This window comes from Halichoerus grypus, chromosome 7 (genome assembly GCF_964656455.1).
Source record: "Halichoerus grypus chromosome 7, mHalGry1.hap1.1, whole genome shotgun sequence".
In the NCBI taxonomy this organism is placed as follows: domain Eukaryota; kingdom Metazoa; phylum Chordata; class Mammalia; order Carnivora; family Phocidae; genus Halichoerus; species Halichoerus grypus.
Genome location: NC_135718.1, coordinates 142,250,175 through 142,269,810, shown reverse-complemented (window position 1 = coordinate 142,269,810; position 19,636 = coordinate 142,250,175). Strand labels below are relative to the sequence as shown.

The 19,636-nt window shown below is 36.1% G+C and overlaps 1 protein-coding gene across 5 annotated transcripts in view; it reads right to left on the bottom strand.

Moving 5' to 3' along the window:
* SPATA17 (spermatogenesis associated 17) overlaps window positions 1-19,636 on the bottom strand; it is a 204,380-nt gene that overhangs the window by 39,872 nt on the left and 144,872 nt on the right. The gene's annotated exons all lie outside the window — the stretch shown is intronic.

Genomic DNA, 19,636 nt, shown 5'->3' with positions numbered 1-19,636 from the left:
CTGCTTCTCCCTCTCCCACTCCCCCTGCTTGTGTTCCTTCTCTCACTGTGTGTCTCTCTGTCAAATAAATAAAATCTTTAAAAAAAATTAATCTGACTATATTAACAATCACTTTAAATGTGAAAAGTCTAAATACATGAGTAAGAGGCAAAGACTGTGGACAAAAACAAGATTCAATTATATGCTGGCTCCATGACACCTGCTTTAAATAAAAATAAAAATATAAGCAGATTAAAAGTAAAGGAATGGAGAAGATATACCATGCTAACATTAACTAAAAGAATGCTGGAGTGACTATATTAATTTCAGACAAAATAGACTTCAGAGTAAATAAATTAGCAGGGATAAAGATGGGTATTTCACAATAAAGGGATCAATTCTCAAAGAAGACATAACAATCCTTAATGTGTATGTGCCTAGCTACAGAGCATCAAAATACATGAAGCAAAACTGATAGAACTGCAGTGAGAAAAAGTCACTGTATAGTAGTTAGAGATCTCAACATCCCTTTCTAAGTAACTGACAGATCCAGCAGGCAGGAAATCAGTAAGTATACAGTTGAAAAGAACAGCTATCAATCAACTCTAACTGACATTTATAGACAACAATAGCCGACACATTCTTCTCAAGCTCACATGGAACATTCACCAAGACAGAACACATTCGGGGCCATAAAATACACCTCAACAAATTCAAAAGAATAAACATCATACAAAGTATACTCTTAGATCACAATGGAGTTAAACTAGAAATCAGTAACAGAAAGATAGTTGAAAAATCCCCAAATATTTGGAGGTTAAACAAAATACCTCTAGATACACTTGGGGGGGTCAAAGAGGAAGCATCAAGAAAAATAAGAAAATATTTCAAACTAAATGAAAATTAAAATACGACTTATCAAAATTTGTGGGATGCAGCAAAAGGAGTGCCTAGAGGGAAATTTATAGCATTGAATGCATATAGCAGAAACCACTAATTTAAATTTTCACTTTAGGAAACTGGAGAAAGAATAAATCAAATCTGAAGTAAGCAGAAGAAAATAAAATCAGAGCAGAAATCAGTGAAATTGAATACAGGAATTCAATAAAGAAAATCAACAAAACCAAAAGCCAGTTCTTTGAAAAGATCAGTAAAATTGATAAACAGCTAGCCAGGCTAAGAAAAAAGAGGGAAGACACAAATTACTAATACCAGAGATGAGAAATGGACCATCATTACTGATCCCGCGGATATTAAAAGGATGATAAAGGAATATTATGAACAACTCTATGATCATAAATTTGATAACTTAGGTGAAATAGACCAATTCCTTGAAAGACACAACCTACTAAAATTCACACAAGGAGAAATAGATAACCTGAATAGGCCTATATCTATTTAAAAAATTGAACCAATAATTGTTAATCTTCCCAAACAGGCCCAGATGATTTCACTGATGAATTCTACCAAATACGGAAGAAATGATACCAATTCTGTTTAAATTATTCCAGAAAATAATAGCACAGGAAGCACTTCCTAACTCATTGTTTCATCTTCTATAAAATGGAGATATTTGTCTCACAGGGTTGTTGTAAAGATTAACCAGGAAGTCTATTCATATTCTACCTATCGTGTTCTTTAAAAATCAAATTAAATAAATTCCACTGGCACCCATGAGAGACGAATTATGGAGCAGTAATGAAGTGAAGCGGGACTCAAAAGATTTTGATCATAACCCCCATCAGTGAAGATATTTTGAGCAAGCACTCTTAATATATGTCTAGTTATTTGTTTTAAATTTTACATGTATAATACTGTGATAGCAAAATGACATGTTAAACAGGTATACAAATGAGGTAAAACTCAATATAAATAGAAATTCTAACATGTTCTTCCTTCATTCCTGTGGCTCTTCTTGTGTACTTAATTTTGGACTCCTCTAATACAACGAATGAAGCGTGACTTAATCCTGCGTTATAGTCTCACCGTGCCTTCCACTAATGTCTGAAAATCTACAGTGTGTAGGTACTGTGCTAGTCAGCTTCCAACTGATGGTGACCAAAACTTAGTTGTGTCTTCCCAGGGGACCTCACAGGCGAGTGGAAGTCAGACAATAGGCATTTACAGTTGTGTAGATAAACAGGCATTGACTCTTCAAGTACCTACACTTTCTATCCCCTAAAAGAAAAATTTTCATAAATTCTTTATCATTCTTTTTTTTTTTCATTTAAAACCCCAAATTCTTACTTGGCCCTCGCTAACCAGTAACTGTTACCTCTGGTATAGGAAAAGATGAATATGCCATTAAGACAGCTTTGGTTTTGGAGAAAATCTGGTGCTGGTTCTCATTTGTTTAAAATTTGCCTCTGATACATAAAACAGGCCACCCTGCCATGGGAAGCTCTTTATGAGCTCAAGAAAACCACCTGCACAACACTCACGCAGTGTCACTTTTTAAATGGGGGGTGGGGAATTGCTTTTCTGAAAAATAACCTCATCAAGAAAAACACTGGGGACAGTAATTCTAAATCCTGCCATAGCCTTTGCTTGCCAAAGCAGACAGCTTTTGCTATTAGGATGCCCAGCCAAACACAAATAATCCACTGCTAAAATGAGCTCCTTGGGACAATTTAGGAGTCTTTGGAAGTGAACGGCTCTTTGAGCTGGAATGCAGCCCAGGTCCATTTTCAAACCCAAGTCAAAATGACAAAGAGCAAATTTCCTGGGCCACTCACCCACTAAGTGTAAGATTACTTTAGGTTGGCAGCTGGGTTGTTTATCTAGTTATTTAAGGTTTTTCACCAGATACTCACAACTGAGTACTTAAACAACCAGCTTCAATGTTGGTAAGCAGGACAGGGCCGATAACACTATAGCAAACAAAACCTCCGAGATTGGAAGGACAAGACAGAAATCAAAGGTTACGCACATACTGTTCAGCTTAAATTTTTTAAAAAAATATTCAAAAAAATAGCTCTAAAGCATTGCAAAGATTTTTCTCTTAGAACTTAAAAAAAAAAAAAAGAGAGAGAGTGTGGCAAGAACTTTTAGCTGAATACTAAATACTATTTTAACTGAAAATACTTCCTGAATGAGATCACAGTTAAGTCTAGTTTGCACTTGGCATTTTCTATAGTCTTCAAATGAGAGTTCATTGGCAGGTTTAAAAGACAGCCTGGCATTATTCCCGTACAATCAAACTTTGCTCTCGTTACATGTGGAAGATGCTATGATGGCATGAGCATTTCTATAGTTTTGACAAAAGAATATGGTTAAATGTTGTAGGAGTTAGTGTCTTCTCCCTGTTCACTCTGTGTTTTCAGGAAAACATCCTAAAGTGTTATTTGTGTTCTTCTCAATCCCATAGCTTTAGGATTTATCATGTTACTCTTTCAATTAACCATTTGTGTATTTTCCCAAAGAAACCATTTTTAGCTGATACCGAGTTCATGATGCATTGTCAGTCTGAACGTGGAAAGGAAACCAAGTTCATTTGCATATTACATTATGCTTAGCATGTCACTGACGGTATTTGCAAGAGTGGTTTGAAAACTTACTTACGACTTCTACTCTGAAGTAGTATTGCTTTGGAGCCAAGCTGCCTGGGTTTGAAATCCAGCTTTATTCCTAAGAGTTCTGTGATCCTGGACAACTAATTTAACCTCTGCAATTCTTGTTTTTTCATTTGAAAGAGATGAAATAACACGAAAAAGTAACACTTTACTCATAGGATTGTTACAGTGATTATGAGTTCACACACATAAAGCATTTAACACAGTGCCTGCCAAATAGCAAGGACTTCGTAAGTGTTAGCTATTTCCAAACTAAGAAATTCTTAGATACCCTTATGGAGGTGGGAGGGCGGAAGGAATAGTTGTGAATGAATAATCCTAAATAGCTACTTATTCAAAGGTCATTTATATTTGACTTTGGTATACACATTCCTACTTTTATTTCAATGTGGGTACATCTGAAATCTAATATTATATATTTGAGTTTCTATTGAATCTTTTTCCATTTTTATATATCTTTCTTAACAGATTTATCTGCTATAGTTTTAATAGTTTTATCTGTTTTCTTTTATTTAGTTCATGCTCCTCCTCCATCTTTATAGCCTTGGTTATAAATGCACAGGTGGGAAATGGCAAGCCAGATATGTAAAAGTGAAGGATAAATAATGGAGTTTCTTGTTTGACCAGTTCATTGCATTATGGTGTATATGTATTATGGCCACAATCAAAGAGATATAGGATATAAAGATATATCAGAAGGAATAGATCTAGATATAGAAATATATTTGTACATATAAAATGTGGCCTTATCTATTTAATTTCAACTAAAAACAGTAAAAATGTCATCTAAGTAAAAGTCACTGAAATGGAACATCCAACTAGATACAATGTTGTAGTTAGAATGATCTGTAGCCTTTTAGTTGGTTTGGTAACAAAGCTAATGATATCAGGGTAAGAGGTTCCAGGAACATTATTTTCATATAGAAAGAGAGTCCATTTTAAATAGAGAGGAATGCTATATGAACCTAGCATTAAAGGGAAAGTTCGGGCTTGCCTATGGTTGGTGTACTGGAAAACGGGCTGCAAAAGTGTTCAGAGAGAATATCGAAATGGCTTGAGGAAAACCACTTACAGGGGAGCCTGGCGGTGCAGTCGGCTGAATGTCAGACTCTTGGTTTCAGCTCAGGTCCTGATTTCAGGGTTGTGAGATCAAGCCCCGTGTCGGCTCTGTGTTCTGCACGGATTGGGATTCTCTCTCCCTCTCCCTCTGCGAACCGCACGCCCCCTGCGCCCCACCCCCATGCACTCACACTCTCTCTCAAATAAATAAATCTTAAAAAAAAAAAAGAAAGAAAGAAAACCACTTAGAGTGGAGAATAACAACTGAAACCAGGATTGTGACATTCTTAAATACTGTGTGTTTCTTAGCAGGAAAGAAACTGAATGCCTTTAGGTAATTTGGTACTTTAAGACAATTCTCAAGAGGGGAAATAACTACTAAACGACTGGCCACACTATTCTCACAATTGTATTCCCAAGGTTTAGCACAGTGTATGGTAGGGGCTTGGTAAATATTACTTGGCTGAAGGAATGACTGAATGATAATAAACAGACATGGCCTTGGGGAAACCACAAATCTGCTCAAAGTGTGAGCCTTCTGGAATAGCACCTCCTTATCCTCTCATTGAACCCTGTCACTCTAGAAGCTAAGAGGAGATGGAAACTGTGTGCCCAGTTCTCCATCATCAAGAGGGTCCTCCTAAAGTCTGCTACACACTCTGGAATGTTCCATTTTCCAGCTAGTTCCATTTTCCAGCCCAGCTCCCTCAGTACCTTCAGTAATCTGAGTCTAAAAGTATTTGGGGGAGAGACAGAAATCAGGACGGCAGGGAGAAGGAGAGAGAGTGAGAGTGAGAGAGAAGAAGGAGAAGGAGAAGGAGAAAGAGAAGGAGGAGAAGGAGAAGAAGGAGAAGAAGAAGAAGAAGAGAAAGGAGAGAAGAGGAAGAAAGAGGACGAAGAGAAGGAGAAGAAAAGGAGACAATAAAGTAGAGAAAAAGTGATAACAGATACTCATCTATGAGCTCTATGGCAAATGAACAGGAGGGTGTATTTGTCTTCTATGTTATATTACCAGCCATTACAGTGCCTGACCCATCAGGATTCAATAAATCATGACTGAATGGAAATACAGGATTTCTCATTGTGACTCTGTTTTGCAAAGATAATAATGCCCAGATTCACCAGTAAATACCCAGAGCAATGTGTTCAATGATGACTTCTTTATAAGAACACTAACCATTGATCCTCACTATTCAGATTCCTTATTTGCAAATTTAGTAAAATTCATTTGTAACCTCCAAATCAATACCCACAGTGCTTTCATACTCACTCACAGATATAAGCAGAGTAGCAAAAAAGCTGAGTCACCTGATGTACACATCCCAGCTGAGGCCTGCTTTGTAATTTCAGCTCTTACGCTGTAAACAAGTGTCCCTTTGTGTTCTAATTTTAGTACTACCTTTTTCATCTTTTTGTGCTTGTTGCTGGGTGATTTCACTGTTTAAAATGGACCCCAAGCACAGAGCCGCATTGCTGTCTAGTGTTCCTAGATGCAAGAAGGCTACTATGTTCCTTGAGGAGAAAAGATGTTTGTTAGATAATCTGCTTTCAGGCAGCAGTTACAGTGCTGTTAGCCAGGAGTTAGATGTTAATGAATCAACAATATATATTTAATGAATTTAAACAGAAACACACATAAAACAATGTTATGTACTGGTTAGTTGATAAAAATGTGGACCACCGGCTCTCAGGAACCTAACCCTACACTCCCCTCAGGAGCAATGGTTCGGTATTTGCTGACACAGTGTTCATGCTGACCCTACAGATCATGACCAGCTCAAATACGAGGATCCACCGTATGCCTACTCCACAGTCAAGCTCTATCATGATGCACTCACTGTTGCGTGGACTTGTATATTCTATAGAATACTACAGATACCATGCCTCTTAGGGCACAAACTATGCTGAATGAAAAAAATGAATGAACGAGAACACGAATAAAAATATGAACTAAGGGATTCACAGTACTGTTTACTATTCTTTACAGAATGGGTTGCAAATAACTTTTTGTGACTACTAACTGTATATCAATTATAATCTAACATTTTAGTTTTTTTTTTTTAAAGATTTTATTTATTTATTTGCCAGACAGAGAAAGAGACAGCAAGCACAAGCAGGGGGAGCAGCAGGGAGAGGGAGGGGGAGAAGCAGGCTCCCTGCTGAGCAAGGAGCCTGATGCGGGACTCGATCCCAGGACCCTGGGATCATGACCTGAGCTGAAGGCAGATGCCCAACCAAGCCACCCAGGTGTCCCCTGACATTTTAGTTTTAGTTTTATGAAGAGGTTTTCATTTCAGTATAATTTCTCTGAGATTAAAAGTAAAGTATAAATGAAGCTTTCAATGAACAGAATTCTCATAACCCTCTACTAAACCTAGATTTTCATATTATCACCAGGAGTTATCATATTTATTTAATTTCTTTCTGCTCCTTTTAAATAATTGGTTTCACTCTTTCTTTCTTTCTTCCTTTCTTCCTTTCTTTCAAAAAAAAAAAAAAATGTTAAATGACTACTTAGGCCAAGCACTACTCTAGGCTGTGAGGATACAACAATGAATCAGTCGGGCAAAAATTCCTATCTTCATGAAACTTAAATTTCTAGTAACTACAGACAGACAATAAGCAAATAAATCAGTCAGATAATAAGTGCTATTGAGTAAGGGGCAGGCAAGGCTAGGTAGGGAGAGATAAGATAGGGGGCTATGTCATCAGGCTCAGAAATCCCAAAAATGTGGAGGTGTGGGGAAACCAGAGAAAAGGGAACAAACTGGACCACCCTGCCCTAGGGGTGTGGGGTGGGTGTCTTTTTTTATGATAATCACCTATGACCAACAAGGAATAACCAGACCCTAAAAAGGAAGTAAGCCATTGAAGGTGTTATCACTAGTCCTTGCTCAATGGTGATTATCAGTAGAAATGTTAAAAGGATTTAAGTTCCCTGGTTAGCTTCCTATAAAAGACCAACCCTAAAGGCCCTCATTGGCAACCCTGTCTGGACCCCTCTCGCTCTTGAGAGCTTTTTCTGTATCTTCACTTAATAAACTTCTATCACTTTACTCAATCTCCGTTATCCGCAAGATTCATTCTTCAACTCCGTGAGACAGTTCTTCCCCATCACTTCCCTAGTTCTTCCCATCACTATGAAGGAAAATGAAACAGCGGAGGGAGAAGGGCCGAGGTAAGGGCCTGCAATTTCAAATCACGTGGTCAGGAAAGCCTGCTCTCGGATGACATTTGAGAACGAACTTGAAGGAGATGAGACTGTAACCATGCAAACTAAAAGCATCACTACAACCACCAAATTTGTCACTACAACATTAGTGTCATTTCAAGTAACCCAAGTCCACAAGCTACCCTAAAAAGATCGATTTATCTGCCCTAAGACTTTTGGAGGGCAAAATTTCCTGATGTCCGACACCTGTTTGTGCATTGGCATTAGCGGTGCCTAATGCTGGTAAGCGTCAGGCAAGTGTTTGTGATGGGATTCATTAGTATTTCTTGGTTAGCTGGAGTGGAGGCCTCCGCCTAACATATCTCGTTCATCCCCTCGTCTCTGCAGGCAGTGCGAACGGGGCCCCGTGGCCTTGTCGTCTATGAACAGAGCTCCACTCATCACGTCTTCGATGGGCACTGCCAAGGCTAATGCTGTCCTCATGCAACACGCACTGACACCTTTCCGGCTCCCCAGGAAGGGGTAGGTGTGCACCAGTCAGCCAGCGCTGGGGCCTAGCCCATAGCTTCCAATTCCCACTGGTGCATTGGCATTCCTTAAGTAGCACGGCCCAAGAGAGGCATTTGGGGGAATAAAGAGGACTATCAATGGCTACTTCTTTCTTTCATTCAACCATAAATGGTGTCTAATGTCAAAATGTAATTAGCCAGAAAAATATTCACATAGAAATAATACTTGATGCATTATCTGGATAAGTGGCAACTGCAGAATTTTTTTTTTTTTAATAGCAATAACTAACTTTAGTCAAGGTTAGGTTTTGTTTTTTTTTTTTTTTTTTTTTGATTGTGGGCTCCAATGAGAAAAAGGGAACCCCCACAAAAGAAGTAAAGATGCGTCTTCCTCCACTTTCCTTGAAAGTGTTCACATCTAAGTTTTTGTGATGGGATTTATTATTGTTTCTTGGTTAGCTGGAGGGGAGGCCTCTGCATAACATATCTTGTTCCTTTTCTAATTACCTACTGAAAATGCAAACACCCCCTAAACAATAAACTGGCTAATTTAAAAGGCACAGCTAACTAAAATGAAGGGCAATTTTCTACTTATTTTAATGGCTTTAAAAGTACAAATCTTACCCTTGGAATCAACTAGTCATCGGATTTTTGCCTTCATAAAAGCCAGTCTATCTCCTCCTGTATACCATTTCCATCAAACAGTGTTTTTTTACTTGTTGGTTTACTCTTTTACTGTGAGAATGTCTGTGATAATGTGTGGTATAAAAATCAAGAAATTAGTCTCGCAGCAGGGAGTCTACTAACAACACCATTTTCATCTTACCCTTCAAGCACTGGCAGAAAACATATTAATTGCAGTTTAATTTGTGCAACAAATATTTCATTTTAATTATGTTTAATTTTTGTCAAGCTATAAAAATGTCAATAGTTCTGACACCGTTTTTTTCTTACAAGTTTTTTTAAATGAAAGAATTAAAATCAAGTGCTGTTTCTGAGAGAAATTATGAAAGATTTCTAATTACTGCTTATGTTTTTGAAAAACTGCTAATCTAGAAGCCCCAAAATAACATCTGGGAACATGTGAACTTGAAGCTTTATTACTCAATGTTTATAATTCTTAATAATATACACGCATCATTAATAAAATGGAATTCTCACAGGAAGGATTTTTTTTTTTTTGTAATTATAGGCTATATCAATAACTGTCATTGAATGGTACATTTTCTCTACAAAAACGCTTTTGTTAATTCCTCTCAGGAAAACTAAGACAAGAATAAGTGAAACTGATTGCAGTTGCTATACCACACTCAAGAAAAGAATATTTACCATTAACAGAAGTAGAAAGAAAAATGTCAAACCACCAAAGTTGAACAGTATTATATTCAGAAAATATTTATTAAGCTCTCACTAGGTGTAAATTCTACCCAAACATTAAGTTCCATGCAAAAAGGCTACCTCCTCCTGGAAATCCTTCTCTCTCCAGATATAAGTTAGATCTCCCTGCATGCCTATGGTGCATAATTATACCCTTCTCACTCTCACTGCCCTTATTATGTTTTCTGGTTGGTATAACAGTAATTCCTACACGTTTCATGTCCCCCACTAGATGATAAGGTTCCTGGGGGCAGGATCCAGCCTTCTGTGTTCATATCCTCCATCTATCACGTTCAAGTATACTTTAAAATGAAAACCTACTGGTATGAATAAAATGTTCTGGGTGTTCTGTTTTGGGAAATAACACTATTATTTCAAAAGCCTTTATAGACCTGTACTTCAAAATTACTCATTTAGAAGACTTCCAGTTTTAAGATGGCAGAGCAATAAATTTCTTGCCCTATCTTATCCTCTTAGAAATCTGCCCCCAAACATGGAGGATTACAAACATCTGCAAAACTACATCTTCAATGAAACTGGGAGATGGCAGTGACCCCATGTTCAGAAACAGATGAGGAGTGGTACCAGCCCTAAAAGGAACAGAAAACAGAGATACCTTTATGTCTGGATACAAATGAAATTCCATCCTATTCTTCCTTCCAATACCCGTATCTGGATTTTGGAACCTTCAGATATCTCAGAAGCCAAAAGTGAGGCACAGGGTTTGGCTGAAAGTCTCTATGAGGAACAGTTCTAAGCTCCCTTCCCAAGTGTCCCCCAGGAACTTCCCTGCTTTTCTCTCCCAGGGTTAGGGAGTCTGTTTTCTGAGGGGAAATAAAACAAAAACAAAAACTGGAGACATTAGGCATAGTAGACGTTGAGGGTTAAGGCACTAATTAAGTGAAAGTCTTCACACTGAATGGTGAGAACACCATACTGTTCATACCCAGCTCCATTCCCAACTCCCAGAACACTAGCACATTTGGCAGATTAGGGAATTTTGCTGTGAAACTGAATGGCTATGAGTAGTGGCCCCTCTATAGAAAGTTACCTTTGAGGTGAAAGCTATCAAATAAGCCTTATTCAGGGACATAATGAGTTCAACTAGCATTTTAGTGTCTCATTTTTAATAATGAACAGCCCAAGATTAACAGATGTTTGAGAAAAACCTCCAACCTAAAAGACAAGAGACAGTTATAAATAAGCAAAAAAAAAAAAATTAGATGACTATGAAGCAGAACAAAGTATCATTAAAATCTAAAATATTCTAAGAGACATTAAAATATATATTGCATATATATTGCATCCATTAAGCAAGTATAGGTTGCTATTTAAAAAAATTAAAAATAAGAAAGAGCTTTACTGAATTAATAATACAGAAGCAGAAAAAAAAAAAAACGGATAGAAAAACTGGAATTTAACACCAAGGAATGCTCCAAGGAAGTAAAACAAAGGGACAATGAAATGGAACTAGGAGAAAGAAGATTTAAAAAACCAAAAAAAAAAAACAAAAAAAAACACAAAACAACAACAACTTGAGGATCAATGTAGAGAATTTGATCTCTTACTATAGAAACTCCAGAATCTCAGAAAACAAGAAAAGAATTAGGAAATAATGGAAGAAAATTACCTCCAAACAAAATGACAGATACCAGTGGCTTAAAACAGAGTAGAAATAACTTTGAACTTAAAATTCTAGATCTGATCAGTATCAATTACATGTGGGATGGAATTTTCAGAGATAATAATTATACCGAAAGCCTCTTACAGAGTACAGGGAAACTTGACAAGAAGTGTGAAGAAAATCAAGCAAATGGGGATAAATGCAATTATTAATTCCAGGAAAGAAATTATAGTTTCTTGTATAAAAAGTTATACAAGAAAGAAATATCATCATAGAACACTTCATGGCTTAGTAAGAAACAATCTTTCCACAGTTTAAAAAAAAAAAACAAAAAAAACCCCAATACAGAAAGGCTGAATATTTGTTGACTCGACTTAGAATTACTTCAAGAAAACACAGAGAGGATGTCATAAAAGAGCTAAATTCATATCTTCCATAGCTGAAAGTCAATAGCTAACATCTAAAACTGATAAATTAAGAGAGAGCATATTCTTTAGGTAGAATATAAAAGAATTTAAAATGGTGATTTCTGGAAAGGAGGATTGGACATGAAGGACGGGGGAGGAATGGGTCACGACTATGCCACTTTACATTCTAAGTCTTTGAACATATTTACTTTATTTTTACTATGTACATGTTTTACTTTGATATAAACAAAGTAAATAATTTTAGTGCATCAAAAAGTTTACTATTCTTAGAATTAAATTTCCTTTGTACTTGGATTATTTGTCAACTACATTCTTTCTCAGTAACTGATGTCCTACTTTTTAAATCATTTATATAAAATACCCAGTTACATTTATCCTAAATACCTAAATGTATGGTTTTCCCTATGCTATTTTTAAAGGCCATATTCCCTTTCCGACTATTTTTAACAATGCTTCCCATAAGCAAGTCTATATAATATTATGATACAGAGAAGACAGTCAATGGGAATTAATGTATTTTATAATGCCAACTCCTTTCATAAACTTTTGGAAAATTATATATACATGTACTAGTCTATGTACAATACTTAATGTCTATATTTAAACCAAAATTATTAAAGACAATGTTCTATTTTCTGAACTAGTGTCCTTTTCTCCAACTAAATCAAATTAAGAAAGCAATGTGAATTTCCTCACAAGCTATTTCATACTTGGATGCCCTTGAACTTTACTGAGTCTGAACTAAAAACATGTGTAGGTAAAATACTTTGATATTCAAAATACTAAGGAATGTTTATTTGCTGTTGCCATTCAAAGCACAATTTATTGCAGAACATTTATATATAACTTGTAATTCACTTAAACTTTAAAAATAAAAGGCTGTCAAATTCAAGAACTTATGATACATATAAAAATTTAATCTCAATATTTAATACATTATTTCATTATTATTTTTGAGTAATACAAAAATTATTTAAAGATTGAGAGGATATAAAAATGGAACAATTTAAATAATTACAGCCTCTTGAAACTCTATGGTTAGCATGGTCACACAATATGGGAGAAAAATTCTTTTGAATAAAGTTAAATTCAACTGTGTATGTATTGACTTATATCTCTTCTGTTCTGCAAATAAGAACTTATCAGAAACAAAGTAAAAAATAAATATGTCTCACTGTGGTGAATATACAATAACTATTGATCAGTTGATATCTTTTTTAAAATTGCACTTTTGAAACTAAACCACTAATATAAGTTATATTCTTAGTAAATAAATGATATGAAGTTGATATTTATAAACTTGACAAATTTTGAACTGTTAAGTAGGTTAACCACTTGTATAATTAGCTTAAATTATTTTTCTATTTAATAAGACCCTTTTTATAAGAAATATAAAGTAGATTCAATATAAAAAAAATAAAACAAGTAGCAAGCATATATAACATTAAGTTGTAAGTAGTTCAGATTTGGCATTGAGGTGAGCAGGCTAAATAGTGTACTGCGGTATCAAAACATCTTGTAGCCATCAGCAACCTGAAGGTCAATATGAATTATTTGTAGAAAACACCTCTGAATTTAAGCTTGATAGGTTAAAAGCATTCCAAACAAATCAAAATCTTCCAGAGGTAATTCGTAGGGTCTTTTTAACAAATAAGAACCAGAATGTTCTTCACTTTATTCAGTAAAATTTTGACATGTATATATTCACTTTACTTAAGAAAGGAAAAGTTTAAGAATTCTTTTATATTGAAAAGCTACATTAAAACTCTGCTTTATCATGAACATAATATAAATATGGTAGACTGAAATAATTATGAGTTGTAGATTTATTTTATGCAAACATTATTTAGCAATGTAGTTTAGGATATTAATGCATAACACTTGTATATATTTCTCATGTGGACAGATGTTTAGCTAATATAGATCATGATGTAGGTGTTAGTCATCATTAATGCTATTTCTAGAAACCCATTAGTTTCCAAGAGCCTGGAAATTAATGGTAGAATATTTCAATTGGTTTTGTCTGCTCTACAACTAAGGTTAGAGCTTATCCAAATTTTCAAAAAACTGTTAATGTGATTTAATGTATATTAACCTCACAATGTTCGATAAAGTTCTTATCCATTGTGGGGGTTAGTTAATTAGCTCGAGGAGGAATTTCCTTTCTATGAAATCTTATATTTAGAGCTCTAAGAAAACTCTTGTCCATCTCCATCATCAATAACACATAAAAGAACTGGCTAAGGATGTGCGGGGGGGCGTATATCAAACAACTAGTAATGTCTATGGCTTCATGGGTGGAACTGAAAAAGCCATCAAAGAATTATCTCCAACAAACAATCTGGCTCTCAGTTATACCAGTAAGTTTTTTGAAGCTTTCAAATTATAGATCTAATTATCAATCTAAGTAAATTATTCTGGATCTCCTCCTTACCTATGACCTAATCACAAGTTTTAAAGTTGGATTTCTTTGGGGGTCATTTTTTTTTCAAAAAAAAAAAAAAAATTCTCTCTCTCCAAGAGATTCAGGGTAATAAGTGGAAAACATAAACTTGCTGCACTACAGAAACCAAGCTGTGGGCTGGGCCCTACAGAGGGTCTACATAGACTCAGTGCATGCAAGGCCCATGTGCTAGGCACAGAAGAGTTGCAAGTGAGAGGCAGGACCAGGTTAGAAGTGTAAGTTTTCATCTCTTCCACCAATTATTAGTGCTGGAGAACTACAAAATGAGGGCAAGTGAATTGGGTTGCCTTCGAACTGGAGCCTGGAAAGAGGCCTTGATCTAAAGAGATAGAAGACCCAAATTCATAGGCTCTCTGTGTTGGTAAACAGTGAATGTGTCTAGTGCTCTTCAGATAGGAGGATAGGAGGGAAAAAATTATACAGGCCCATGGACGAAAAACCAATTCACACGTTAAAGACATGAAAGCAGACATCTGAAAGTTATCATTTTCAGGAACCTGAAGAAAATGTAAGTGTTAGAGAGTATTTGCCAACTTTAATCAACTCCTAAAAATATGGATTCTATAAAACAGAGCCCATAAAAACAAGGTCAGAGATATTTGGTGAAATAAGTAAATAAACTAAGATCACAGTAGCAGAATTAAAATTCCCTGTAGAGGCAACAATTGGCTATTCAAAGTTGAATGGATGGTAAAGGTTATATTTTAGAATAAAGAAAATAATTCAAAAAAGCAGCACAGCACCCCAACACACACATACAAAATCAGTCAGCTGAAATACTTCTTTCCTAACAGTAATTGGTAGAAAGTCACAAAGTAGTATCTATAAAGTTAAGAGGAAAAGGTTTTGAGCCCAGTACTTTATACACACTCCAGTTGTCACTTACATTTGAAAACAGCAGAAAGGTACTCTTAGATATTGTATTAATTGGGATTAGAATCAGCTGCAACTGATAGAAAGCCCAAATTAATGGTGATTTAAGAAAGAAGTCTATTTCTCTTTTACACAAAAGTCCATGGTTGGTGTGATACTTACAGGGTAAAGGACCCAGGATTCTTTTACATTATTGCTCTACCTTTTGTGGCCTGCATTGATCCAAGGATTACAATGATTGAAGATGTCAATCAATCTCTAGCTATGAAATGCCCCATTCTAGACATCCAGAAGGAAGAAATGAGAAGAATGATGTTCATTTTTCTTTAGAAACACCATGGGAGGCTGTCCACCATGGGGCTCTTGAGTTCCTACATATCTTGCTGAGTGTGTCAAAATCACAAAGTCTTGATCATTCTTTTACTTGGAATAAGGGTCATTTCTCAGTATTGTTTACACAACTGGCAATCCTGAGAAGTGATGTAACACCGCACAGTATGTCTCACACAGTCCTGCAAAGCACCTGGTCTTCCTCTGGGCAGAGCTGGCTTGCTTACTGCTTCCTACAAACATGGTGAATTTCCTGTATTCAGGGATTCAGAGCTCTCCTCCTAAGACACATCTGCAAACGCAGGCCCTCCCTGACTCTCTGTATCCCCTTGTGAGATTTGAAGGGAACTGGTACAACTAAACTCCTACTGCTTTTGCTCTGAGGAATAGTCTCTGACCTAGAGGCTTATGTCTTTTACCAGCATCTATGGCCCTGCGTCAGACTAACTTACTAGCTTGTACAGTTCTTTTAATGAGAGTTCTGCTTTTAACTGTCCTTCACACCATAAGACTTATTTATGTAGGGAAAAATTCTGATAAATAATTCTTGGGAGTTGAACCCACAGTTTTGCTTACATTCCATTTTACAGCACATAGCCACAGGACTATACCTAGCTTTAAAAGGTGGCTGATAAATGCAGTTTTTATTTCAGGCAGCCAGGTACCCAGGTTCTATTGGAAGAGAAATCAGAGGTTCTATTAGCATAGAATAAGGATTGGTAAACTATGGCCCACGGGCCCAAGCCAGCCAACTGCCTAATTTGTAAATGAAGTTTCACTGGTACACAGTCATGCCCATTCTTTTATGTATTGTCTGTGACTGCTTTGGTGCTATAATGGCCTACTTGACTAGGTTAACATAGGCCATATGGCCCTCAAGTCCTAAAATACTTATTATCTGGCCCTTTAAGAGAGAGTTTGCTGACCCCCTAGTATAGAAGGGGAAAACCGATATGGAGAGACAATGAACTCTCTGCTATAGATATTCAAGGCCTCAGAAAATGTACTCTCCATGCCCTCCTTTAAATAAAGCCTTCATGTATATCCTATGCATCAAAGAAATGATTCATTTTAGTATCTCAGGAGAAGAATCAATAATACTAATAAATCTTGAACAAAATAGAAGATTGGAACACTATTAACAAATTTCAAGATATTGGTAAATATTGTACCCTAAAACTGCAGAAAATATATTCTTTTTTAATGTACTTGGAACATTTACCAAAATGACCAGATCCTGGGCCATAAATCAACTCTCAATAAATTTAACGAGATTAAAATCACAGAATTTGTTCTTTGACCACAGAAGAACTGGAACTAGTAAATTAATAAAAATATAACTTGGGACTCTCCAAATATTAGAAAATCCAGTAATATACTTCTAAACAAAACATGATTTAAAACAGAAAACATTTTAAGATTTATGATGAAAACTTATGGAATGTCACTAAATCCATGTTTTGAAACTTATAGCCTTATATACACATATTAGAAACAGAGATTGAAAATGAATTATTTAATTATCTATCTCAAGAAGTAACAAAAAAGAACAACAAATTAAACCCAATAAAGGTGAAGGAAGAAAAAAGTAAAGAGCATATATTAAAAAGTAGAAAATAACCACTCAACTGAGAAAATCAATAGTCAAAAGTTAGTTTTATGAATTGACTGATGAAACTGAAAAGTCTTAGCAAGATAATAAAACATTTATCAATATCATGAATAAAACAGGTGTCATCACTACATATACCACAGGCATTAAGTATATAATAAAGGAGATCATGAAAAGTCTTTGCCAGGGGCGCCTGGGTGGCTCAGTCGTTAAGTGTCTGCCTTCGGCTCAGGTCATGGTCCCAGGGTCCTGGGATCGAGCCCCGCATCGGGCTCCCTGCTTGGCGGGAAGCCTGCTTCTCCCTCTCCCATCCCCCCTGCTTGTGTTCCCTCTCTCTCTGTGTCTCTGTCAAATAAATAAATAAAATCTTAAAAAAAAAAAGAAAAGTCTTTGCCAGGTAACACGAAAATTTAGAATAATAGGTCAAACTGAAAAAAACACAACCCAGTAGACAAAAAAATAGAAATGTGAATAGTCCTATATAAATTATAAGCATTGAATAAATAAAAACCTACCCAGAAAGAACATCCCAAAACCCGGTGGGCTCACTAGTAAATTCTCCCAAGTATTTATGGAAGAAATAACACAATTTTATACAAATTCTTCCAAAAATAGATATAGAGGGAACACTACCCAAATATGTTTATGAGGCCAGCATAACCTTGACACTAAAATCTGACAAAGACTGTATAAGGAAAAAAAAGGAGAGATAAATCTATTTCACAAACATAAGTGTAAAAAAATTAAAGTATTAGCAAATTGAATGTGGTGACACATAAAAATGGTCACATTTCAAGATCAAGTTGAGTTTATGCCAGGAATAGAAGATTGGGTTCACAAACTATGGAAAGAGCCAGATGTCCATCAACAGATGAAAGGATAAAGAAGATGTGGTATAATATATATATACCAGAAGGCAATGTGTATATACACACACACACACACACACACACACACACACACACACACACACACACACAATGGAATATTATGCAGCCATCAAAAGGAATGAAATCTTGCCATTTGCAACGACATGGATGGAACTGGAGGGTATTATGCTGACTGAAATAAGTCAATCAGAGAAAGACATGTATCATATGACCTCACTGATATGAGGAATTCTTAATCTCAGGAAACAAACTCAGGGTTGCTAGAGTGGTGGGCGGTGGGAGGGATGGGGTGGCTGGGTGATAAGACATTCGGGAGGGTATGTGCAATGGTGAGCGCTGTGAATTGTGTAAGACTGTTGAATCACAGACCTGTACCTCTGAAACAAATAATACATTATATGTTAAAAAAAAAGAAGAAGAAGATAGCAGGAGGGGAAGAATGAAGGGAGGGGAAATCGGAGGGGGAGATGAACCATGACAAACTATGGCCTCTGAGAAACAAAATGAGGGTTCTAGAGGGGAGGGGGTGGGGGGATGGGTTAGCCTGGTGATGGGTATTAAAGAGGGCACATTCTGCATGGAGCACTGGGTATTATACGCAAACAATGAATCATGGAACACTACATCAAAAACTAATGATGTAATGTATGATGATTAACATAATTAAAAAAGAAGATTGGGTTAACATTAAAAAAACTAACAATATAATTGACTACAATAATAAAGAAATCATGTGATCATCTTATAGATGGAGAAGATACCTATGATAAAGTTTAGTATCTATTATGATTTTATTTTTTTAAAGATTTTATTTACTTATTTGACAGAGACAAAGCAAGAGAAGAACACAAGCAAGGGGAGTGGGAGAGGGAGAAGCAGACTTCCCACTGAGGAGGGAGGCCGATGCGGGGCTCGATCCCAGGACCCCAGGATCATGACCTGAGCCGAAGGCAGTCACTTAACCTGAGCCACCCAGGCGCCCCTCTATTATGATTTTAAAAAGTCATCTCTTAGGGGCGCCTGGGTGGCTCAGTCATTAAGCGTCTGCCTTCGGCTCAGGTCATGATCCCAGTGTCCTGGGATCGAGCCCCGCATCGGGCTCCCTGCTCAGCGGGAAGCCTGCTTCTCCCTCTCCCACTCCCCCTGCTTGTGTTCCTCTCTCACTGTCTCTCTGTCAAATAAATAAATAAAATCTTTAAAAAAAAAAAAAATAAATAAAAATAAAAATAAAAAGTCATCTCTTAAAACAGCAACAAAATGTCTTTAATATGATAAAGTATGATAAGGCATCATGCTTATTGAAAAAATAATGTAAGTATTCACTTGATATCAGAAATGACTGAGAAGAAATAAAATTTTCTTTTACAGAAAACATGAATTTACATGTAGAGAAATATCTACAGATGTTATTATTGATAAACTTAACAAAATCACTGAATATAAAGTCAGAAGTGGGAAAAAATAAAGTTTCAAAAGAATACATAAAGTAAAAAAAACAAAAACAAAAACAAACAAACAAAAAAACCCCACAGAGATCCCTAGCCCCTTCCAACATGTGAGTGCACAGCAAGAAGGTACCAGCTATGAACCAGGCAAATGGCGCTCACCAGAAGGCAAGCATGCTGGAGCCTTGATCTTAGACTTGCAGCCTCCAGAACTGTGAGAAATAAATGTCTACTGTTTATAAGTAAAAAAAAAAATACATAAAATATGATATCATTTATGTGTATTTTAGCTATAAATAATA